The sequence below is a fragment of the Podarcis tiliguerta genome (assembly GCF_965153285.1).
Source record: "Podarcis tiliguerta genome assembly, chromosome: 17".
Classification (NCBI taxonomy): Eukaryota; Metazoa; Chordata; class Lepidosauria; order Squamata; family Lacertidae; genus Podarcis; species Podarcis tiliguerta.
In genome coordinates this window covers 31,344,382-31,369,392 of record NC_139550.1, presented here as the reverse complement: position 1 = coordinate 31,369,392, position 25,011 = coordinate 31,344,382, and the positions used below count along the sequence as shown (strand labels likewise).

The window sequence follows — 25,011 nt, the reverse complement described above, 5'->3', positions numbered from 1 at the left end:
CTTATACCTTATTGTTCATCGTGACCCCAGTTTGACCCAAGAGTTTATTTTGCCCCCCTCGGGGGCTTTGGAGATTGTTGGCGAGGGCGATGAGACAGAGCTGCTTTCGAGAGCCCCGTCCCACCCAGTGCAACAGCCATAATGCTCATGGTGCTGTACGGACGCATCGTTGGGCAGTTGCACTACTAAGTTGGCCATGGACACTGACTGGGGTTCCTGAGGCGTAACTGGAAACCGTCTCCCCCCTGCAGCCCCTCCTTCATTTTTAAACCCACTCAATGGGCACCGTCGGACTGAGCAAGGCAGCTGGGCCTTATCACGCAGGGAGCATCGCGGCCTGGCCTCACAGCACCCTGAATGCTCAATTTCACGCTGTGCATGAAATATTCAGTGCTTGCTGCCATGTTTGCGTGAGAGGGAGCAGGCGCATCGTTTCTCCTCCCCTGCCACTGTGCCTTCTGCCTATCCATTATTCAGCGGCTTTCATCAGGTCCCTTGGCCCTGCCTCACAGACAGGCAGAAGGGGGGGGGTCTCCTCCTTTCTGCCCTCAAATCTCTTCCCTTTTTCCCTCCCCCACCTACCGCCCCCAGCTGTTCCATCACAGCGGCTTCTCTTGTGCTTTCAGCAACGACCAGCAATCTAAAGGGCAAGCGACCTGGCCAGTTCTGGTGACCAGGGCTCCTTGATTCTGTCCTGAGGGAAGAGAGCGGGGGTCTAAGGGGATGCTTGGAAGCAGTGGGCAAGGAGGCGGGCACTGGCAAGAGCGAGGCTGGGGGCCAGAACTCCTCTGAGTTCTGCTGCCAGCTCTAGGAGGAAAGGAAAGAGCACTGCTTGTTATATAACTGCTGCAAAGCTCCACTGGACAAATCGAAATGACTCAGCAGCTTGCCTTCCGCTGTCTTCTCCGAACAGTAAGGAAACACTGGTATCTGCTCCAAATCGCAACCCAAGTGTTGACAGATGTGCAAGCGATGGCGGTCGCTATCCCCTGCATGTGGGTGCAGTCCATTTGATGGCGATGCTCTTACATTCTTGCTCCTCGTACATTCACTTTACCTTTGTTGTGCTCCAAGGACATCAGGGGAGGCGATATATATATAATCTCCTCACTTCTCCTCCTCCTTTTAAATAATAGTCACAGTGACCTTGTAAAATAGGTAGGCTGAGATGGAGCCTGGCCCAAGGTCATTTGCTGATGTTGGAGGTCAAATGGGAATGAACCCAGCACTCTCCTGCCTCGGGTCCAGTACATTATCTGATTGATGGATTATGTGTGTGGGTGAGTTCTCTTCTGTGCTGAAGGACAGTTCCCTATTGGCGCTGCATAGCTTCCAGATCTTAAGAGAAGATGCTACACAATTCCATATGCCTCCTTTCTATAGGATTTGTTAGGCACCATGCCTCAGCACACACTGATGCATTGATGCATTACAAGATGTTTATCTACCCCAAGGTTGTGATTTTCTGTGTTACCTGACAGACTGTCAGTTGTGATGTCCAATCTCTTCATATTGATCCAGGCATGCGTCAAATCCAGTTCTACTGGCCCCAGAATGCTAGGCTTTGAAACTTTTCAGTGGTGAGAGCACTTCCTGATCTGTCAATAAAAAAAGCAAGAAGTGGGTGGTGTGGAAAAGGAAGGTTCTGATCCGAGAGGTACTAATGTTTGCTCAGAATGTGAGAGTAATGAGGTGTCCATTTGCATTTCCTGTAGTCAAATCCAGGTATCCACAAAGCAGCATCAGAAGCAGCATTTAGTGCACATGTGGCTGAAACTTCACAATGCATTGCAGACTCTGCATTTTTTTTTCTAGCACAGTATCGGAGGCTTCCAGCAACTAACCTTATGCAGCCAAATAAGCCTAGGCCTTAATGATCCCTTTGCTGCTGTGAACAAGCAGCGTGTGGGGATGTGCCCACCAAAATCTGCATGCCGCACAATTTGTGCTTCTTAAAAAAATTAAGTTCAGTGAAAGTCTTCCGCTTTCTGCTATGATGACGACATATGTGTTGTCTGCTAATACGTCACAAGAAAAGTTGCAAGGTGTCTTCTTTTTTGGTTTTAAATACTTAAAAATATGCATATGTAGCTCAGTGTGTTGACAGGTGATTAAGTGGGCATTGCTTTTCCAGTCACTTGAAAGGGGTTTAATTGCTCCCAACCAGTTAATTGGTTTAATGTTGCAGACCTACTGAGAGCAGGGTTAGAAATTAAAAAGGCTTGGCTGAGCAGAAGCCCTTCAGTCAAGCTAGGGACCTGACGACATTCTACCGAAATCCCTGTCCAGCAGCTGAAATGCTAGTCACTGCTCTTACCAGTCTAAAGTTTCTCAGAGGGAGCAGATCTATGGGCTGCTGGTTGCATTATAATTTCATATTGCAGACCTTCACTCATGAACATAGTTAGTGCATGATCTAACACTGAGTGTGACATTAAGCTTTCCTGGTGTGCGTTTTGCATGTCATTTTCTCAAATTATAATCTCAGAGCCATATTCATGTATGCACACACGTGCTTTGTAAGGTGAGATTAATAGGTCCGCCCTCCTCCCAGTGTATGTATGCTTGGAAGGCTTCTGCTTTCAGATCCTTGTGCTGGTCTGGAAGAGAAGATTTACATAGCTATTTTCCCTTAACAAAATGCAGACAGCCTTCCCTCTTTTTTTGTGCCGCTTGTGTAATAATATTGAACTTTCCAAAGGGCAGCGCAGTGGAAGGACGGAAAGGCAAACAATACTATATAGAATTTATTTGAGAAAGTTACCTCCTGTGCAGATACGCTGAGCAAAAATCTGTTTACTATATAGATTTAAAAACTCTGGGTTAGTGAGGATCCCAGGAACCATATGTGAGTGGGTGTCTACTCCCCCATTTTATGCTATGCTACAAGGAAATGGTCCACCCAGTTTGACACCTCTGTTCCCATTTTGCTCAAACTTCCTCCCCCAGGATAGGTTGGGGGGGGGAAAGGGAAGTTGGGTTTCCCTCCCTTAAAGAACTTGGGAGTGCGAAGGGAAGGGGAGGGAATGTAGCTGCCATGACTAGGACTGTAGCCCCTATGTTCAGCTTATTATTATTATTATTATTATTATTATTATTATTATTATTATTATCCTGCCCATCTGGCTGGGTTTCCCCAGCCGCTCTGGACAGCTTGCAGCACATAAAGAATTGTAAAACAATACAGGGTTGCCTTCAGATGTCTTCTAAAAGTCAGATCGCTGTTTATTTCCTTGACATCTGATGGGAGGGTGTTCCACAGGTTGGGCGCCACTACCGAGAAGGCCTTCTGCCTGGTTCCCTGTAATCTCACTTCTTGTGGTGAGAGAACCGCTAGAAGGCCCTCAGCCGGACCTCAGTATCTGGGTTTAACGATGGGGGTGGAGATGCTCCTTCAGGTATACTGGGCCAAGGTCATTTGACTGGGCACAATTGGGAATCGATCAAGGTTTCTGACCAGATAGGACAGCAAGGAATACATTTTTGTAAGCTTCTATAAATCATTTGTGTTCAGACCTTCTGCAACCTCCTGGTTACTTAATCCAGGGCCTGACAGCTAAGACTTCAGTGGGTCTGAACAGAACCCTTTGGGTTGGCCAATTCATTGGGAACAGTGAGGCTTTGGGTTTTCATGGAATGAAAGCAAGTAATTTAATTTATTACCGTATTTATTTATTTACTACTGCGGAGGGGTAAAGGCAGTGGCTGGTTATCCTTCTTCAGTGCTGAAATGACTTGAGCAGCCTCTTTAGTACTACCTGTTTTGAATAGGAGGCGGCATCACCATTCATTTCCTCAACTTTGGCGGCAAATTAGACTGTTCCTGAGGATCCTGAAGCAGCACAGAGTTCACTGAGCAGAGCTGTTTGTGGAGGAAGGGGGGAAATAATCTGCTGGTTTTTTCCTACCTCTTTGGGCCTGTGGTGGTTTAATACTCGTGGACAGTGCAAAACTTGACTCTTGTTTCTAGCAGGAACATTTTGAATATGGCTCTTTTTCTGAAGACTGCTGATCCATTTTTAAAAATCCTAATTGGTTGCCAACCAATTAAGGTTTTTTAAAATGGATCAGCGGTCTATTTTCTGAACCGATGAATAGATTTAAATACATTTGCACACTGGAAAACCTCCTTGGATTGTGGAGGAAGCGCGACAGCATCTCAACTGCGAGAGCTTATAATTTAGCTAACAATAGCCGCCAGCCATCGTCAGAAGGAAAATCCATCTTTCTTATTTTCCTCTTCACCAAAATTGAAGAATGCAGAAGACCCTCCTCACATTAATCCATTGTGGGATTACCTGGCCTATAGAGATCACGGTCTCATCCTTAATGATGATGCTTCTTGTGCTTTAAAAGACCTATGAGAATTCCTGCTGGTCATTCCAAACCTAAGAATTAGCACTGAGGGTCAAACTGCAGGTCAGAAATGGACATCATAAAAGTGCGTTTGCAATGAGCCACCATGTTTCAGTTGCAGAAAGCAAACCCTGGAAGATCCCAATCCAGGCTGGCACCACCCTATGAGGAGAGGAGATGGATTTCCTTCCCATGCCATTTTCCTGCTGAGCATCACCTCACCAGTACAGTGATACCTCAGGTTACAGACGCTTCAGGTTACAGACTCCGCTAACCCAGAAATAGTACCTCGGGTTAAGAACTTTGCTTCAGGATAAGAACAGAAATAGCGCAGTGGTGGTGCTGGGGCAGTGGGAGGCCCCATTAGCTAAAGTGGTACCTCAGGTTAAGAACAGTTTCAGGTTAAGAACGGACATCCAGAACGAATTAAGTTATTAACCCGAGGTACCACTGTAGGGGACGCGGGTGGCTCTGTGGGTAAAACCTCAGCACCTAGGATCGTCAGGTCGGCGGTTCGAATCCCCGTGGCGGGGTGCGCTCCCGTTGCTTGGTCCCAGCGCCTGCCAACCTAGCAGTTTGAAAGCACTCCCGGGTGCAAGTAGATAAATAGGGACCGCTTACTGGCGGGAAGGTAAACGGCGTTTCCATGTGCTGCGCTGGCTCGCCAGATGCAGCTTTGTCACGCTGGCCACGTGACCCGGAAGTGTCTGCGGACAGCGCTGGCCCCCGGCCTCTTAAGTGAGATGGGCGCACAACCCTAGAGTCGGACACGACTGGCCCGTACGGGCAGGGATACCTTTACCTTTACCACTGTACTTCGATTTGCCCCCGGAAGTTCTCTTTGTAGTTAACAGCAGTGTCAGGACAATTGTGGTGGTGGTGTATGCTGAGGGGCAGGGGAGACATAGTGCGGTCCTAATCCACATCAGGGCCCCATAGCAGGTTCCTTTGGAGGAAATAATGGTTGCAGCATCACAGCGTAAAGCAGTGGTGCCAACTTGAACAAAATACAGTGGTACCTCAGGTTAAGTACTTAATTCGTTCCGGAGGTCCGTTCTTAACCTGAAACAGTTCTTAACCTGAAGCACCACTTTAGCTAATGGGGCCTCCTGCTGCTGCCGTGCTGCCGGAACCCTATTTCTGTTCTTATCCTGAAGCAAAGTTCTTAACCTGAAGCACTATTTCTGGGCTGGCGGAGTGTGTAACCTGAAGCGTATGTAACCTGAGGTGCCACTGTAGTGGGGAAGCCTTCCCCTGACAGGAATCAAGGCAGGCCGGAGCCAAACAAGCACAGCCTTCGGGGTGAGGCCTCTCTGGGCCCAGCAGAGGCTGAACCACCTTTCTTCCTCGCCTGGATCCAGGCATGGGAGGCAGCACTGCAGTGGCGTAGTGTGGGTTGTCAGCACCCGGGGCAAGGCAAGTAATTTGCGCCCCCTAACCTGTGAGCCAGGTAGGGGCAGAGAGCTGCGGGTGCAAGCGCGCCCCCCCCCCAAGATGTTGCGCCCGGTGCGGCCGGCCCCCCCCTGCACCCCCCACGCTATGCCACTGCAGCACTGCTCGGGCTGGGGCTAGTGCTGAGAGGCTGAGCCAGAGGTCTCACTGGTGGACAACGGCAAGCCCAGCCTGAAAACACTCCCTTCACTCCACTCCTGGATACCAGGAGGCATCAAAGTCTCCTTCATGGCAGGGGGCTTGCGAGGTGCTTGGGTCCAGGCTGAGACCGTCAGAGGAGAGGAAGGAAGGAGCCCTGGGAGAAAGGGAGAAGGGTAGGCAATTGGGGGCCTTACCTGTGCTATCATGCCGCAGCGGTGGAGAAGGAGGCTGAGGCAGCTTGGCACAGTCAATTTGGGGTGGGGTGCCCCCCAAATATTTGGGGGTGGGCAGTGGAGGGGTCTGGGTTCCTTAGAGTTGATGCCCATACTTTAAAGCAGGCATAAGCAAACTCGGCCCTCCAGATGTTTTGGGACTACAACTCCCATCATCCCTAGCTAACAGGACCAGTGGTCAGGGATGATGGGAACTGTAGTCTCAAAACATCTGGAGGGCCAAGTTTGCCTATGCCTGCTTTAAAGCATACGTTTAACATATTGGTTAGTTTGGATTTGAAATAACATAAAATAATAATAATAATAATAATAATAATACACTGCCAATCTGGCTGAGTTTCCCCAGCCACACTGGGCAGCTCCCAACAGAATATTAAAAACCCGATAAGCCATCAAACATTAAAAATTTCCCTAAACAGGCCTGCCTTCAGATGTCTTCTAGAAGTCAGATTGTTGTTTATTTCCTTGACATCTGATGGGAGGGGGTTGGCTTCTCGCAGCGAGGGAACCACCAGAAGGCCCTTGGCACTGGACCTCAGTGTCTGGGCAGAACGATAGGGGTGGAGACACTCCTTCAGGTATACTGGGCCGAGGCCGTTTAGGGCTTTAAAGGTCAGCACCAACACTTTGAATTGTGCTCGGAAACGTACTGGGAGCCGGTGAAGGTCTTTCAGGACTTGTGTTATATGGTCTCGGCGGCCACTCTGAAACAGTAGGCCACTTTTGGAAGTGGTGAAGAGCTGGTTCTAACTTCTCATGTTGTAGTTGGGTACCAACAGCACCCATCAAGGGCTCATAGAATCATAGTATTGTAGAGTTGGAAGGGATCCCAGTGGTCATTTAATACAACACTCTGTAGGAATCACAGTTAAGGAATCCTTGACAGATGGCCATCCAACCTCTGCTTAAAAACCTCCAAGGAAGGAGGTCCACTACCTTCCAAGGGAGTCCACCCCACAGTCAAACAGCACTTGGAAAGTTCTTCCTGATGTTTAGTTGGAATCTCCTTTCTTGTAGCTTGAATCCATTGGTCTATCTTCTACCCTCCAGAGCAGAACACAAGTGTTGAAGGTTCTGCATATGTAAAAATTGCTTCATGGCCCCTTATAATACTAAGAAGCTTCTCCACACTCCCTGCATAGCCTCTAAGTACTATATTGAGGCATTTACCAAATTATAACGGAATGTGCTCATTATAGGTAGTCCTTGTGTGCAACGTGTAAAATGAGATTTGGCTTAATCTCATGTCTGTTTGAATTTGTTTTGCATCAGTTGTCCAGTAAGATGTATTCAAGGGCTTGCAAGGCTGCTCATGAACTATACGCTATAAGGAGGGATTTAGCCCAACGGGATGAGCATGAATGTGGAGGATCTACCCTCTCCACTTTATGTTGGAATAGTTTTGACTAAACGTATTTGACTAAGTTTCAAGTAGTGCTTATAGTACACTTGGTAGCTGAAGGCCAAAGCACTTAAACATCCCAGCAAAATCGAAAAGGATAAGGGCAGAATACATGAGCCAAGCAGAGGAAGTTCAAGATAAAAGATTCCTAATTTGCAAGAGCCATTTGGTAATGGAACACAACTTTTTAGGGAGGCCATGGAATGTATTTTGAAGCTTTTAAAAGATTCTGACTTGGTCTTGAAGTTGTTTCCATTTTACATATTTTAGGAGGCTGTGGTTTAGGAGGCCACGTTTCAAGGTGTCATTTTGAAGTGGCTTGGACCCACACATGAATGGCAAGAAGCCACTAGCTCCAGGTTAACATGCTTGGGGACACTTGACTCTCGTCCCGTTGCTAAAAGCAGTGCAGCCATTCTTTGATTTCCCTAGTGTTAATTGTAGCCCAGAAAGCACTGGAGGAGGGGAGGAATCATTGCAAAAGTGCTGCAGTTATTAGCGCATCCATACTGCAGCCTTCAAACATGGCAAGATAGGCATGTGTGCAAGTGTGAAAATCATACAAACATTTTTTAAATGCAGTTTTTGCATTTAGAGTCTGAGTCATATCAGGGATTGAGGGTGTGGGAAATGAATTGAGGATTAAATCTGTAGGTGTAAATCTGAACCTTCTATCCCATGTGTGTGGGAGAAGTACTAAAGCAAAGTAAAGCCTTTTTAGCAGAGTAAAAACACTTGGAAGTTTTGCAGTTTATTAAAGCTTAGGAATTAGGCAGTTATACCTTTTTATCCCTTCTATTTGTGGGCTCTTGACCTTTCCCCCTTCACCACCGTTGCAGAGAATGAACCACGTTTTTGTAAGATAAACAGAAAAAGGATTTACTTACATTTCAGTGCAGGCAGCAAATACAGCAGTGTGCAGAAAAATACTTCTGAGTTACAGTAAAATAATATGCATTTGTGATTTTGGCTGCAAACCCCAAAGGGGAAAGTTTTGTCAGTTAAGAGGGCTGAGCTGGGTGATCCTTTGACAAAGGTGTGACTGACTCAGCCAGGAAAAGATGGTTTGTGTTTCACAGACAGGCATCCCGATTCTCAAACCAGAGATAATTGGAGGTTGGTAATTAGTTCCAATCTACATTTAGGCTGCAGCAGCTGGTATCTTCTTTTGTCACCTATTGAACTGACTAGGGCAGAGAGAAACATGGCTGTTGTATTCCACTGAAGCACAAGGAACGAGTCTAAGATTCATGACAGAAGCAGGCATTACACCCCAGTTTCATTGACACACTCTGCTTTGAGGTGCCACTCAAAGGTTGTCGTCTCCAAGCAACTATTAGGTTGTGCGGTTCGACAAGGGAGCAAGCCTGATATAGCCCCAGGTTCTTCCTGCCTTGCTGAAATAAGTGTTGGATTCTTTTCAAATGGAAATGGAGGAACTTAGGTTGTGTACACATTGCTGGCTTGAAATGCAGCTTGGTTACTCTCTCAATTTGAACCAAAGCTGGCTTGGGGAGAAATGCAGAGGGTGGAATTCAACAGAGCTGTAAGTCGGGTACTTCCCCACTCTCCTCCCCACACGCCTCCTAAACCTGTCCTGGGGTATTCCCCTAACCCTCCGGAGCAGTTTTAATGGTTACCCAGGGTGGGGACAAAGGCCCTTTGATTGAGCAGGCCTCGTTTTGCTTGCACAACAACTTAGTTGAACCCACCCAGAATTTCCAAAGAAAACAAAGTATAGTGGACTCTTGAGTTATGTACCACTCTGGATACGTAAATTTTGGGTTGCGAACACGGCAGAAGTGTATACTTCCGGGTTTCACCCTGCGCACATGCTCAGAAGCACTCTATCACACCGTTCATGCGCACAGAAGCGGCACCTCCAGTTACGGACGTTTAAGGTTAAGTACGGACCCCCGAAGTGAATTTAATTCATATCCGGAGGGTCCACTGTAAGAAATTCCTCTGTGTCCCCACCAGCTTGGTGTTCTTTTGTCCTAATCATGGCACTAATATCCCCACATATTCCAGTCGCACAAATCATGTCCCTATCCATGGCAGCGTTGGTTTGAAAGTCCCATAAAGAATGCAGTCATGTGCTGAAGCTTCCCTACAGATTGTTGTTTTCTGAAGCTTCATTTGTACAAACAGAGAGACTGGAACAAACGTGCTGGTCCTAAAGAATGTGTGGAAAGTGGCGAAACGTTTCTGAAGTGGTTCAACCGGTGGGCTTCTGTCACAGAAATAGGTTGGGAAGGGAGTGGTGGAATGACTGGCTTTGCAGTAACAAAAACTGTGTTTATAGTATGATGAAAGCTTTCCCCCGTGTTTCCCATGAAGACTTTTAGGTGGTAGGCAGTCAAGTTGTTGAGTCAACACAGGCCCCTTCCTGGCCTTAACCTCTGTGCTGTCGCGATTTCCAGGATGCGATTCCAGAGAGACTTCTTATGGGTGTGTTGCCACCTCAGTCTCACAGACAATGCTCTCTGCATGGATTATTCCTTGGGAGCGCAGCTGTTATTCTCTGCCCAGCTCATGGGCTTGGGAAGGGACCACAGCTCAGTGATACAGCACATGCAGAAAGCTCCAGTTTTGATCCCTAACATCTTCAGTGACAATTATCAGGTAAGCAGGGAGAGGAGAGAGACCTCTTCCTGAGTTCCTAGAGAACTGATGCCAGTCAGAGGAGGCGGTATTTGGACTAGATACAGCTACCTATGCTCACACTGGGTCCTTGCCTACTGAACAGGTGGTAAAAACACTCAGGAGTTGGTAGAAAGTAGAGTACAGCGGTACCTTGGTTCTCGAACGGCTTGGCTCCCAAGCAAATCGGCTCCTGAACTCCGCAAACCTGGAAGAGAGTGTTGCAGTTTGCGAACGTTTTTCGGAAGCCGAACATTTGATGCGGCTTCCAATTGAGTTCAGGAAGCTCCTGCAGCCAATCGGAAGCCGTGCCTTGGTTTTCGATTGGTTCCGGGAGTCTAATAATAATAATAATAATTTATTATTTGTACCCCGCCCATCTGGCTGGGCCTCCCCAGCCACTCTGGGCGGCTTCCATAGAAACAAAAATACAGTAAAATATCACAGATTAAAAACTTCCCTGAACAGGGCTGCCTTAAGATGTCTTCTAAATGTCAGGTAGTTATCTATCGCTTTGACATCTGATGGGAGGGCGTTCCACAGGGCGGGCGCCACTACCGAGAAGGCCCTCTACCTGGTTCCCTGTAGCTTTGCTTCTCGCAATGAGTGAACTGCCAGAAGGCCCTCGGCACTGGACCTCAGCGTCCGGGCAGAACGATGGGGGTGGAGACGCTCCTTCAGGTATACTGGGCCGAATGGACTCCTGGAACGGATTAAGTTCGACAACCAAGGTACCACTGTACTAGCAAGTTTCCGGGGGGCTACTCACTCCCTAAGGACACGAGTGGCGCTGTGGGTTAAACCACAGAGCCTAGGACTTGCCACGGTTCGAATCCCCGCGAAGGGGTGAGCTCCCGTTCCTCAGTCGCTGCTCCTGCCAACCTAGCAGTTCGAAAGCAAATCAAAGTGCAAGTAGATAAATAGGTACCGCTCCGGCGGAAAGGTAAACGGCGTTTTCATGCGCTTCTCTGGTTCACCAGAAGCGGCTTAGTCATGCTGGCGACATGACCCGGAAGCTGTACGCCGGCTCCCTCGGCCAATAAAGTGAGATGAGCACTGCAATCCCAGAGTCGGCCACGACTGGACCTAATGGTCAGGGGTCCCTTTACCTTTTTACTTACTCCCTAGTGGAATGTGTGATGTTAGGGGGAAAGGTAGTACCTCTGTGCTCCTTCTGGGGTAGGTTGTCCTCCTTTGGTTCCTAGCCTGGAGAAGGAAAACTCTGGTCCTAAACTTCCACTGGCTTGTGGGATATCTTTGGGAGAAGAAAAGCTTAAAGAGTAAACCCTATACAAATCTGGAGTGGAGTCTCTAAGATGGTTGGATAGCAGCTTGTACGCCACCTTCCAGCAAAGGCCAAGAGGAGAGACTTGTCATCTGGGCAGCCCAGGACCTCCATGCGCACTGGCCAGTCTTGTGCCCTGGAGAGGTCACTTTGGTGCTGCTAACACAGTGATTTGACTTCATCCCCAGAAGCCCACTCCAGTGTCTCTCAAGACAGACGGATGCCAACAACTTATCCCCTACTTAGTTGCTGGAACAGAAGCAGCAGTGGGCCTTGCAGAGTTCTTTGGGAGCTAGACTATGTCATGCTATTCACACTTTATTAAAAAGCCTATTTAAATTGGCTTCTTTTAATCTGAAGAAAAGGGAAACATGGGCCCCTAATTTGGAACGTGCTGTTGATCTGGACCCTGCGCCAGTTTCTGCTGAAAATGGTACCTTCTTGGCTTGACATACTTGCTCCTAGGGTGCCTTAAAGGAACAGGACAATTTTCAGCAGGAAGATGTCAAATGTGGTCCCCATTCAGTTTGGGAGTTTGCTCCCGATCAGCTTGTCTTCAAAATGCAAGTGTCCTGTTTAGATTTTTTTTTTTAAATTAATGTAATGTGGTATTCCCTTCAATATTTTTCAGGAGGAGTGCATTGTCAGGGTCATTTAACACAGACTGGTTGTTTAAGAGGATTAGACAGATTCTTAGAGGATAATGCTCTATTGTTGACATTGGAATAGTAGTGATGGATAGTAGCTTCTACATACCAGTTGCTGGAAACCATAAGAGTGAAGGATGCTCTTGAACTCAGATTCTTCCCTTAGGCCAGAGTTTCCCAAACTTGGATCTCCAGCTGTTTTGGGACTACAGTTCCCATCATCCCTGGCCACCGGTCCTGCTAGCTAGGGATGATGGGAGTTGTAGTCCAAAAACAGCTGGAGACCCAAGTCTGGGAAACCCTGTCTTAGGCATCTGGTTGGCCACTCTGAGGATGCTGGACTAGACAAGCCACTGGCGTGATTTAGCAGGGCTGCTCTTACATTGTTAAAAGCTGGTGAATGTGATTTTTTTTCCTTTTCTTTGTAAATTGTGGACCAAAGGGCAAAAGTTAGACCATGCGGGTCCGAAATGCTTGGCCTGATTATTATTTTTGTTTAGGTCCCAGCTTAAAGAGTTCATTGAGTAGCTATGACTGCTTGTGGAACTCAGTGTTGATCTGGATACCTGGCATCCCTTGACAACAAGACCTCAGTGCAGGTCACAGTATCTGTTGTTATGGAGGAAGCTCAAGTCTGCAGCAGCAGCTGATGGGAGGGAGACCAGCTGGGAGGCTGTGGGAGTAGCAGTCACGTCCATTTCGTCATGATGCTCCCTGTTGATGTGAGCAAATCATGCGTTCCAATGCTGAGAAGAGAGGCTAAGTTCCTTTCCCTTTGTGGCAGCAGCCTCAGTTCCATTCAGAGAGAGCTCTTCCTCTGGTCACAGAAAGCTCATTTGCTTTCCCCAGCTTTTCCTCATTCTGTCTCTTGCTTTGCAGTGTCTTGTTTTCCTATTTTCCTAATCTCAGTTATTTGGCTGCATTAAGCAGCTCTTGTGCAGCCAGCCGCACAGCAGTGACAGTTGGGGCCTGAATGTGAGGTGTTCTAAATCTTGAAAGGGACAGTGTAGCACGGGACTGTTCCCCAGAAATGCAATTACGCCTGGGATCGTTTTGCATTGAGATGGGTGCTCTGTTGCAAAAATGAGCCATGGTAGTGTATAGATCACAGAATTTTAGAGATCGAAGGGACCACGAGGGTCATTCCACACCCTGCAATGAAGGAATCTACTGCCCAACATGGGGCGCGGACTCACAACCCAGAGATTAAGTCTACTGATGGAACTATCATATGTGTGAGTACATCAGCATTATGCCAGTGGTCAAAGGGGTGGTGTGACTCCCCCAATAAGGAAAGGTTAGAGAATTTGGGACTTTTTAGTTTAGAGAAAAGATGAATAAGATGTGGCATGATGAAAAGTTTATTATTATTATTATTATTAATACTCCACCCATCTGGTTGGGTTTCCCCAGCCACTCTGGGCGGCTTCCAACAAAATAGTAAAAATACAATAAAAAATAAGACATTAAAAACTTCCCTAAACAGGGTTCCTTCAGATGTCCTCTAAAAGTCAGATTGTTGTTTATTTCCTTGATATCTGATGGGATGGCATTCCATTTCATGGGTGCAACTACCGAGAAGGCCCTGTGCCTGGTTCCCTGTATCTTCACTTCTTGCAGTGAGGGAACCACCAGAAGGACCTCGGAGCTGGACCTCAGTGTCCGGGCTGAACAATTATGCATGGCATGGGGAAATTAGATGGAGAAAAGATCTATCATAAACTTAGAACTTGTGGACAACAAAAGAAGCTGAATGTTGGAAGATTTAGGACCAATGTTAGAAACTGAGATATGAAAGCTAGGAGCTAAATGGCATCTTAAACCTATGTTATGGACGCAACACTGCAATGTCTAGGCACAGTTTTTTATAAGAAGTATGCAAAGCTGAAAATGATTGAACTGCAGTTAAAATATTATGTTCATTTTTCACATGGTCTAGTCCTTCCCCTGCCCACCCCCCATATATTCTTAAGAACGTCTCTTCTCCAGTCTTCAGAGAGTAGCTGGAAGTGGGGAGGCAGAAAAAGGTCCCCCTTTCCTTCCACTCTGCAGTTTTAATCTCAAATCTTAGGCACAGTACATCGCCCAGAGCTCAGAAACTGCTTGCGCTAATGAAATTCTCTGTCTCAGAATGCGCCTAGAACAGTAGGAGTTTTGAACACTGTTTAGGACAGAAAAAAGAAAGTACTTCTTCACGCAGTGCATAGAACGAACTACGGAACTCCCTTCCACAAGAGGCAATGGTGACCCCTGCCCACGTATGCGATTTGCAGGGGTTTGAACTAGTTGACCCTCGGAGCCCCTTCCAACTTCTATGGATGACCTCCTGGGATTCATGAGCCACAGGTGGAGGTTTTGCACACACAGACATGCCTATGTTTGGATGAGTTACAGGTTACTGTTCGATGTTACTAAGCAATTGCAGGTTTTGCTGAACTGCTGGAGATCCTCCAGCAATCTGCCAGTAGATCCAGTTTTACATTCCTTCTCCTCCCTTTTTGAAAAGGGTGAATAGTTGCCTGTGTTGCTAGGTGCAAACTCTTGAGAGCAGCCCTGGGCATGGTTCCGCTCCCTAACCACATTTTGCTCAGTGGGCCTTGTGTGGGACTCCACATCTACTTTTAGTTTTTCACAGTATTGTGAAGTTCAGACATTTCACATCAGCAGCTCAGCAGCTCAGCAAACCATCAGCTTTGTCATAAAGTCCTACATAGTCCCCTCCTGGGTTTTCCATTGCCTGGGCTGTGGTGGCAATAGAGCTGTTTGGATTTCTTCTTTTTCTTCGTCATCGTCTTCTTCTTCTTCATCATCATCATCATCTTCCTCTTCCTCCTCCTCCTCCTCCTCTTCCTCTTCTAACTATTCTTCTTCCTCCTCCTCCTCTTCCTCCTCTTCTTCTCCCTCCTCCTCCTCTTCTTCCTCTTCTAACTATTCTTCCTCCTCCTCTTCCTCCTCTTCTTCTCCCTCCTCCTCCTCCTCCTCCTCTTCTTCTTCTTCCTCTTCTTCTTCTTCCAGGCTTTCCCCCACTAAAACAAGGGTGAGGAATGGAAGATGTTGCTTTTAAAAATAAGGTGCGATTTTTCGCATAATCACAAGGTTCCCGGAATGGAGCTGTTAAGTACATACACTTTGAAGGCTTCCTCTTTGAGATGCACAATAAAAGCGTGAGAATAACTCAGCACCAATGGGGATGGGCTAGAAGGCGGTAAAGCTCAGGCTATCTTGGTTGGTAGGACTCTCGGAGATAATGTGAGGTCCAACCTGGAAGAAATCTCTCCGCATGGTCCAGTGCTGGTAGAGGCATGTGCACTTCTAGGGGTCAGATATGCCACATGGCGGCCTGTAATGTAATGCACAGCGCATTAGCTTTTCCCTTTCCCATCAGGTGTGGGCCTGCTTGGGTGAAGTATGTGAAGGCATCATCTACACCAGGGGTCAGCAAACTTTTTCAGCAGGGGGCCGGTCCACTGTCCCTCAGACCTTGTGGGGGGCTGGACTATATTTTTTGGGGGGGAAATGAATGGTTTCCTATGCCCCACAAATAACCCAGAGATGCATTTGAAATAAAAGCACACATTCTACTCATGTAAAAACACACTGATTGCTGGACCGTCTGTGGGCCGGATTTAGAAGGCGATTGGGCTGCATCCGGCCCCCGAGCCTTAGTTTGCCTACCCATGATCTACACCAGCCCCAATGCTCTTGTTTACAAAGCTGCCTCTCAAACCACTAAAGTTATAAGGAAAGGATTATTTAAAACATAGAGAAGTTTGCAGCAGTCCATCTAATTTTGAAAATAAGAAATCAACCTAGTTCTCTTGGAAATCATTATTAAGGGAATAAAACATATTTACAGGTTGCCTTTAAAAAAGTAGATCTAGTGAATTTTCGGAAGGTGGGGATGGATCCTACAATATATGCATTTACTGAAAAAGTTATGCTTCTAGTATATTAATCTTACTTTAGATGCAGGCAACACCTGAAGCAGCATTTATGCATCATTCTTAATATACTATAATATGTGTGTTTACATATGGTAGGTGAACTCTTTAACTATTCCAAACTTAGGGAGCTTAGGACTTTCAAAGCTAAAATCAGCCTATTGGGTGATATCCAGTGTTACTTATAGCTCCTGTTGACTTGGCATCTAAAGTGCTCCCACCAATTGAGGAAAAGAATGACCTAGGTGCGTTTCAAGCTGGTAACGTGTACACAGCAATACTCAAGAGTAGATCCATTGAACTAAGCTGACATAAGTGACTGAAGTCCATTAATTACAGCAGGTCTCCTATAAGTCTGACTAACATTGAATATTGCCTCTTGAATTCATGACCTCGAGTGATTTGGCACTTTGAAAGCACCTCCCAGAACAGAAGAAAAATCTTCACTTTAGCAGGAGGTTCAGTGCAAAACATTGTTGGCAGCTAGACTGGTGACTGGGAGCGGCTGCCGAGACCACATAGCTCCAGTCTTGAAAGACCTACATTGGCTCCCAGTAAGTTTCCAGGCACAATTCAAAGTGTTGATGCTGAATGTGCTAAATGCTAAGTGATAAATGGCCTCGGCCCAGTATACCTAAAGGTGTGTCTCCACCCCCATCATTCTGACCGGACACAGAGTTACAGTGCCGAGGGCCTTCTGCAGTTCCCCAACTGAGAGAAGCCAACTAGGCAGAGGGCCTTCTCGGTAGTGGCGCCCGCCCTGTGGTATGCCCTCCCACCAGATGACAAAGAGAAAAACAACTACAGTGGTACCTCGGGTTAATATCTTATTTCGTTCTGGAGGTCCGTTCTTAACCTGAAACTGTTCTTAACTTGAGGTACCACTTTAGCTAAAGGGGCCTTCTGTTGCCACTGCATGATTTCTGTTCTCATCCTGAAGCAAAGTTCTTAACCTGAGGTACTATTTCTGGGTTAGCGGAGTCTGTAACCTGAAGCGTATGTAACCCAAGGTACCACTGTATTAATTAATTAATTATTAATTAATTAATTAATTAATTAGGACCAGGAAGGGGTTCATGGAGGTTTTTAAGCAGAGGTTGGATTGCCATCTCTCATTGATGCTTTAGCTGAGATTCCTGCATTGCAGCAGGTTAGACTGAATGATAAGAATAATTTTATTATTTATATTCCACCCATATATCCCACTCCAGCTCCCATCAGCCCCAGGGTAGCATAGCCAGGGATGATGGGATTTGGGGGTCTAGCACCATCTGAAGGGCCACAGGTTCCCCATCCCTGAACTGTGCATCATCACACACTCATGCATGGTCACTCATGGCTAAAGTAACTCCTACAGATTCAGTTCTTATTTCAAGGGCCTTTTGATTTCCAATAATAGAGCAGGATAGGTTAGAGAACTTAACAGTCCTGTCCCAAACCCTGAAGACTGGGTAAGCTGTGAGTCATTGGTTAGTAATAATTATTTCTGGCTATGGGGAAGCATAGTGTTTGGCTTCTCCTCACTAGTGTCATGAAAGCAGAAGCAAGAGAAAGTTAACAATGGGTTACAGCAGGGTGCCCAAACTTTTTTCAAAGAGGGCCAGAGGGCCAGATTTGATGAAGTGAACATGCCTGAGGGCCGACCAAAGTTGTTGACCTTTTTTTTCAATTTTACCCCAAAGTTGCAGTGCTTTTTAAAAGGATTTTATCTCAGGACATACACTGCCACGGGGGCCAGATTAAATTGACCAGCGGGCCGATTTTGGCCCCCAAAATGGACTTTGGACATGGCTGGGCTACAGAATGTGGCTCCATGCAATGCAGGCACAGAAGCAAAGTAACTACAAGTTTCAAGATCTCATTGTGTGTCGTCGATAGTCGTCTGCTGGGACAGGTTGTCCTCGAGGGTCTCTGGGTGTTGTGTAGTATTGTATATTAAATGGAAGAGGGCATGAATTCAGTTGCCCTTCCCCATTTGGACGGTGGATCCAGACAACATCATTGTCTAACATTCATTGGAGCAGGGAGAGGAGCTGCATGTGCAGCGTGACACCCATGTAAGGTGCATGCCAGAAACGTTTTGCACAGGCTTTTGACCACTTGCGACCAAGTGAAGATTCTCAGGCACCAGGATGCATGCCTGGGAATTATTGGATCTGGACTGTTTTCACACACTAATACCCTACCCCTCTTAAACTCTATCAGTTATATTTTATCTCCACAATCAGAATGAATTTCTGGAACCAAAAGGTTTTTTTCTGTGCAGCCTGAGCAGGAGCAGCCAATATTGTATGTGCGCTGTCCCTGATCAAGTGGCTTTTCTTCTTTAAGTTGTCAAAGTTCTTAACCTAGTTCAAGGTTGTCATGTCATCTGAACCAGCCAGTTGTTTAACTGAGAATCAAGCACAGTCAGTCCATCACTTGAAAAATAAGATTTTAGTGCAGACATTCCGTTTTGGCGACTGCAAAATGGAATTCTAGACATTCCGTTTTGGCGACTGCGACCTAGGTTTAAGGAGCCATTTGGTGCCTAGCTTATATATCTGAGTTTCTAAGAAACACAGAAGCCCGATTCCACATGCTGTATAGCTCTCACTTCCCAATTATTTTCGGGAGATACGCTTTTAATGTGCCATGTTAATACAAACCCTTGCTTATCATTGGGTGCTTGAGAGCCATGCCACAAAGGAAGACCCTGCATGCACATATTGCCAGGAGTACCTTGCTCAGGAAGCCACAGGAAAACAACATTTTCTGCCCTTGAGGTGCTTGTGTGTGTGTGTGTGTGTGTGTATGAAATAAATCAGTGTAGAAAAAATTGAAAATATATATACTCCGAGTACGGTGGATTTTGCCTCTGATTAGGAAGAACATGGGACGTGGGTGGCACTGTGGGTTAAACCACAGAGCCCAGGACTTGCTGATCAGAAGGTCGGCGGTTCGAATCCCTGCAATGGGGTGAGCTCCCGTTGCTCAGTCCCTGCTCCTGCCAACCTAGCAGTTTGAAAGCACGTCAAAGTGCAAGTAGATAAATAGGTACCGCTCTGGCGGGAAGGTAAACGGCATTTCCGTGCGCTGCTCTGGTTTGCCAGAAGCAGCTTAGTCATGCTGGCCACATGACCCGGAAGCTGCACGCCGGCTCCCTCGGCCAATAAAGCGAGATGAGTGCCGCAACCCCAGAGTCAGTCACGACTGGACCTTATGGTCAGGGGTTCCTTTACCTAGGAAGAACATAGTGTATGCAGTCTAAATGCTCAAATATTAGAGAGGAGAATCCAGGAGTCCAGCTTTTCAGAAATCTCCTCCTGCTCCACCTCTCACAAAGTAGAAAACCAGGAATCCTGACTTTTCTTCCCAGTCATGAATGACCCAGTCCCCCAGGGCACGAAGAAAACCTTCCTCTCCTTCCCCCACCCCCACTCCCAGCCAACCTTCTCCTTCTCCTCCTCCCCGATTGTCTTCCACTCTCCCTGCAGTTTCCCTTTCTGGAGAGGAGGGAACTGTGTGTGTCATTGTTGGGGTGGGCGTGTCGGATGCATGTAAGAATAGCAACATTCGGTGGCTGGCAGTCCTTGTGCCTCCTGTCGCCTGGGCACTCAATGCTGTATTGTCCCCAAGGCTCGGCTGGGCAGGCCATTGTTTTGCATGCCGTGCTTGTCTCCGTGTGGGGAGAGGGGAGGAATAAAGGTGGCAGGGGTGGGCATTTGTGTGTCTGCTGTCCCCTTACGATTCCCCCCTTGTTTTTGCACAGTAACATATTATGGTGATGTCCACGTTTTTGATGCAGAGAGAAGGTTGGGGTCAGGACTTCTGAGTTTGTGAAACTGGGCATGCAAGGACCAGGCCATTGGACTGTAGACTTCTTGGGATCTCAAGGAACGCTGCCCAGTTCTTGGGCAATGAAGAGGTGTGGTGGGGCACAGAAGGGGTGAAGGATTTCTGCAGTGTCTCTTGGCACTAGGCTTCTTGATTCTAAAACGAATTTCAAAGGTAGTTTAAGCTGGCACAGTCTGCAGACAGCCTTGACAGTTCCTCCCCCAAATCCTGGGATGATAATAAATGCGATCTCTCTCTCTTTTTATGCATCTTTTCGGTGGCTGAGCAAGTAGGGCACATTTCTGCAGTCACACTTAGCAAGTGGCTGGGTGTATGTCTCTGTGTGACAGGGAGGGAGGAGGAGAGGATAGGACGCCCGATTCTCAGTGCACTCTGCCAGCCCAAATGCCCTCGCAGGCATCTGAGCCTCGACCGTGCGGAGCTCCAAGAGGGCCAGCCAGGGAACGCTGAAAAGTCTTGCATTTCTAGCAGCTGGAGCTGGATGGGGTTGTTACAGCACAAAGACATGATGCAAAAGGGAGAGAGGGGGTTGTATCTGTTAGCTGAAGCATGTGTGCCGTGTCAGAAGGCACCCTGTTCCCCCACCCCATTGAGAGCATCGGGGGCCAGCTCCTCCTGCCAGGGCATCTTTCTTCCCCCCTATACAGAAGAAGAGGGGGGCTCTTCATCGGCAGCCAGAAAAATGTTCTGGGGGGCCATATGTCCTGCCATTCAGGCTGCAGCCTCAGAGGCCAGCAGCACATCCACAGGCTGCATCCTTAGCTTGATGTTCCGTTGATGAGACATTATGGTGGCAAAGACCCCAGACTAGAAAGTTCCCTGCTCTTCTCATCTTGCTTCAGCCACAGACAGGGTTTCCATACGTCTGGGAAAACCCTTTTGGGAGCAAACATGCCCATCTGGCCGGAGTTTTACATTTTAACGGAAATGTCTGGGTTTTTGGGGCTTAGGCGGCTCAGGCTCGGGCTGCTCCGCATGCCACAGCTGCTGCCAGCCTGAGTTGGGGAAAGAGGTGCATGTGGCTGCTGCCACCATGCCCATGCACCTCTTTTCCCAGCTCAGGGTGGCAGCGGCTCGGGCTGTTCACTTTTTTGCTCTTCCAAAATAGGGCAACCCTAGCCACAGAGTAATGAGGTGGCATGAGAGGGCTGGTGTTTCGTCAGTTGTCCTCATTTGTAAAATGGGCCTAATTGTACCTGTCTGCCTTACATAGGATGCGGGTGGCACTGTGGGCTAAACCAGAGAGCCTAGGACTTGCCAATCAGAAGGTCGGCGGTTCGAATCCCCGCGACGGGGTGAGCTCCCGTTGCTCGGTCTCTGCTCCTGCGAACCTAGCAGTTCGAAAGCACGTCCAAGTGCAAGTAGATAAATAGGTACCGCTCCGGCGGGAAGGTAAACGGCGTTTCCGTGCGCTGCTCTGGTTTGCCAGAAGTGGCTTAGTCATGCTGGCCACATGACCTGGAAGCTGTACGCCAGCTCCCTTGGCCAATAAAGCGAGATGAGCGCCACAACCCCAGAGTCAGTCACGACTGAACCTAATGGACAGGGGTCCCTTTACCTTTACCTTACATAGTTGTTGTACCGATTTCTCAAAGTACATACGTGAAGTGTTTTGAGTGCAGAGCACTCAAATGAATGTTACGTATCATTCTTAATCGTGGAACAGCACTTAGCATTGAAAACGCTTCATCAGATTATTGGCTGATTATTATAAAATGTTGCTGGGTGGAATTCCTCCCTCACTTTCAGGGTTTCAGCTATGGCTTCTGCCAGAATAGTTCATTTCATTACTCCCCTGGCTTGTTTTTCTGTCCCCCAAACCATTTCGTGCTATTGATCATGCTGAGTCCTTGTTGGACTTTTTGGGAAGTCCTGCCACCCTTTGGGGGTTTTTTTTTAAAGGGATGTGTGTGTATCTGTAAACCTCGGTGTTCCCCCATCTCTCCCTCTGTTTTGGCTGCATTAGGATAGGCATTTGGAGAATGTGTTTACATGAATATTATGTAGATTTGCACCTCACTGTTCTTCCAAAGAATGCGGGACAGTTTTTCGCTTCACAACAGCACTCTGAGTTCCACTGATTCATCTGAGGTGTCAAGCACCTCGTGTCCAAAATCTCCCAGTGAGCTTTGTTTAGGATGCCCCCAACTTCCATAATCATGACTACTGGTCATGCAGTCTGCTCTGTTCTGCCGCATTGCACGCTGCTCAGTATGGCCGTTTGCTCAGGAAGTCCTAGGATGACATGAGAAGACCCGCATCAGTTTACAGCAGGATTCTTCAACCTCGGCCCTCTAAATGTTTTGAGACTACAATTCCCATCATCCCTGACCACTGGTCCTGCTAGCTAGGGATCATGGGAGTTGTAGGCCAAAAGCATCTGGAGGGCTGAGGTTGAGGAAGCCTGGTTTAGAGGATAAACTTTGGCCTGACCAAGGGGCTGAGTTATAGATTTATTTAGGTGTTGAGAAGACACCGTGAGCTGGTATTTTCAGATGCACCTATCTGGCTTGTGAATGCTCGGGGACAAGGTGCATTTCCTGGGGCTGTCGTGAATGGAGAAGGCCCTGCTTAAGAAAGAAAGAAAGCTCTGAAGAGGAGGAGGATTACATTGCCAGTGTTCTTAAAAGGTAAAGGTAAAGCACACGGAAAGTGTCCTTCTTGAACTGTGGTGCCCAGAACTGGACACAGTACTCCAGGTTCCTCCACAATTTCCTCCTCCACAATTGTCTCTGTCAGCAGATGAGCTTGGCTGGGAGATGGCAGCGTGATGCAGCTGTCCAATTTAATTCAGGGATGTGCGCTTACCTCTGGGATGGTTTGGATAAGCATCCGATGCTTCCTGGTGAGCTTCCGAGGCTTCTGGCCCCTGCAGTCCAAATCCCTCCTCCAGCCTGGCCTGCTTCCCTCTGCATTGCAAATGGGTGTCACTAGGTTGGTACACTGAGAAGCATCTCCTGTACGGTCAGGAGGATGCTTAGATGTAAGGGGTTTTTTGCAGTTCCATTCTGGGATCACCATTCGAAGTTGGGAAAGCAAAACGTCGTAAATGGGTGCCACTTCTGATATCCCAATGGCAATCATGCAAATACCACATAAAAACAACAACTAAACTAAACTAAATCCCATTAAGCAATTTTGCTCCGGTGAAATGGAGGAATCTGTAGTTACCTAGTAGGTTTTGGTCTGCAGCAATAGAATAAGTTCATCACTTCGGGTGGTGTTCAACTAAGTTTAACTCATAGTGGACCCACTGAAAATAATAGACTTAACTTAAAAGGTAAAGGTAAAGGACCCCTGACAGTTAAGTCCAGTCACGAACGACTCTGGGGCTGCGGCACTCATCTTGCTTTACTGGCCGAGGGAGCTGGCATTTGTCCGCAGACAGTTTTCCCAGATCATGACTAAGCCGCTTCTGGCGAAACCAGAGCAGCGCACGGAGCGCTACCTATTTATCTACTTGCACTTTGAAGTGCTTTCAAACTGCTAGGTGGGCAGGAGCTGGGACCGAGCAACGGGAGCTCACCCTGTCGCTGGGATTCGAACCACCAACCTTCTGATTGGCAAGCCCAAGAGGCTCAGTGGTTTAGACCACAGCGCCCCCCGCGTCCCTTAGACTTAGCTTAGTCATGTTCATTAATTTTAATTGGTCTTCTCTGTGTAAAACTACCTTGGATACCACCCTTCCCTTGCCCCCATTAGGAAAAGCCCCAGACCATCCTTTAGTCCCAGGAGGTTACAGTGGCAGTCGGGGGGGGGGGGGGGAGGGAGGGAGAGACATTTGCAGTGGGAGTTTGGGCTCCTGTGTGTGTGCCAAGAACATAAAATTTGACCAAAGGTCCCTTCTGGAAAGGAAAGGGCTTTTTAAACCTCATGGTATGCACCCTACCATGCCCCCAATATAAGATACTAATAGCTGTTAGGAGCTCAAACAGGTCTGTATTCCCCCAGTCTCTTTTTTTGTGTCTCCTCCAGTTGACAACCATGGCTCTGCATTCTGTGATTCATCTGTCCTTGACATTCCATAGGTCACTGAGCAGTCTTTATTCAGTTTCATTAAAACTGCATTTCAAGATGCACAATTCCAGTGAGGAAAAAACAATAGACCAATTAAGCACATAAACAAAAAAAAACAAAACACAACCAACTCGGGTGGAAAATCTAGGGGACAGGTAGGCATGTAATTGGAAGAAAACTGACCCTTACAAGACCTTTTTTTTAAGCTTTAGAATTTGCAAACTAATGCTTTTGCAAATCTGGGGAATCTTATTTCTGAGTGGCCTGTTCCACTGAGAGAGGGTGTGACAGGTCAGAGGAGTAGAGAGGGATAGACACACTATCACAAGCTTGCTTGACTTTGTTTTGGTTGGCGTGTGCGATGGGCAGTTTGGATATTGTGCATTTCAACCATTTCATTGTTTTGTTACTTCATATTCTCTCTTGAATGTTTGGCTTCATAAGCTGCTTTGGGCTTAGATCTTTATAGAAAAGTAGGCTTTGCCTTGTTAAAAATAATAACCACAATGGTGTCCCTTTTTCATGGCACCTGAACCATCCAAGGTCAGAAATGGTGGACAGGTTTTTCTTCCATTGCTATGTCCACTGGGACATCAGTGCCAACCACCGATTTATGTATGTCTAATTTAAGCTCCTTACTTACATATTTAATACATTATACAGTTGTTTTTAGGAAGCATTACCACTCAGAAGCCTTCCAAGTAGCCTCTATGTTTACATCTTGTTTATCTTATTTTCCACACCCCTGCCTGGATTACTGCTCTTGAGTGGTTTTATTTTAGATTCCATATTCTGTTTATGGTTCAGTCCCTCATCTTAATGTTTACTTGCTACACCTTATCTTTTATCATAATTTTGTCTTTAAAACAACAACAACACACACACCCTCCAGAACATGTCATCCAACGAAAAGACATACGAAATTCAAAACACATCAGAGCAACAGGAGCAGCAACTAATAATATTTAACAAAAACTGCAAAAAGAACAAAACACAGTCAGGTCTTTCTTCTTCTTTGTATTGGTCTCGTTCTTTTCTTTTTATGAAAGTGGGATCT

The 25,011-nt window shown here is 47.1% G+C and overlaps 1 protein-coding gene and 1 long non-coding RNA gene across 7 annotated transcripts in view; one reads left to right on the top strand and one right to left on the bottom strand.

Moving 5' to 3' along the window:
* The window catches only part of LOC310668005, an 86,237-nt gene extending 80,693 nt beyond the window's left edge, over positions 1-5,544 (bottom strand). The window contains exon 1 of the long non-coding RNA XR_014506532.1: positions 5,361-5,544. This is a non-coding gene — a long non-coding RNA (uncharacterized lncRNA). The remainder of the gene's footprint in view (positions 1-5,360) is intronic.
* ELAVL3 (ELAV like RNA binding protein 3) overlaps positions 1-25,011 on the top strand; it is an 81,728-nt gene that overhangs the window by 8,232 nt on the left and 48,485 nt on the right. The gene's annotated exons all lie outside the window — the stretch shown is intronic.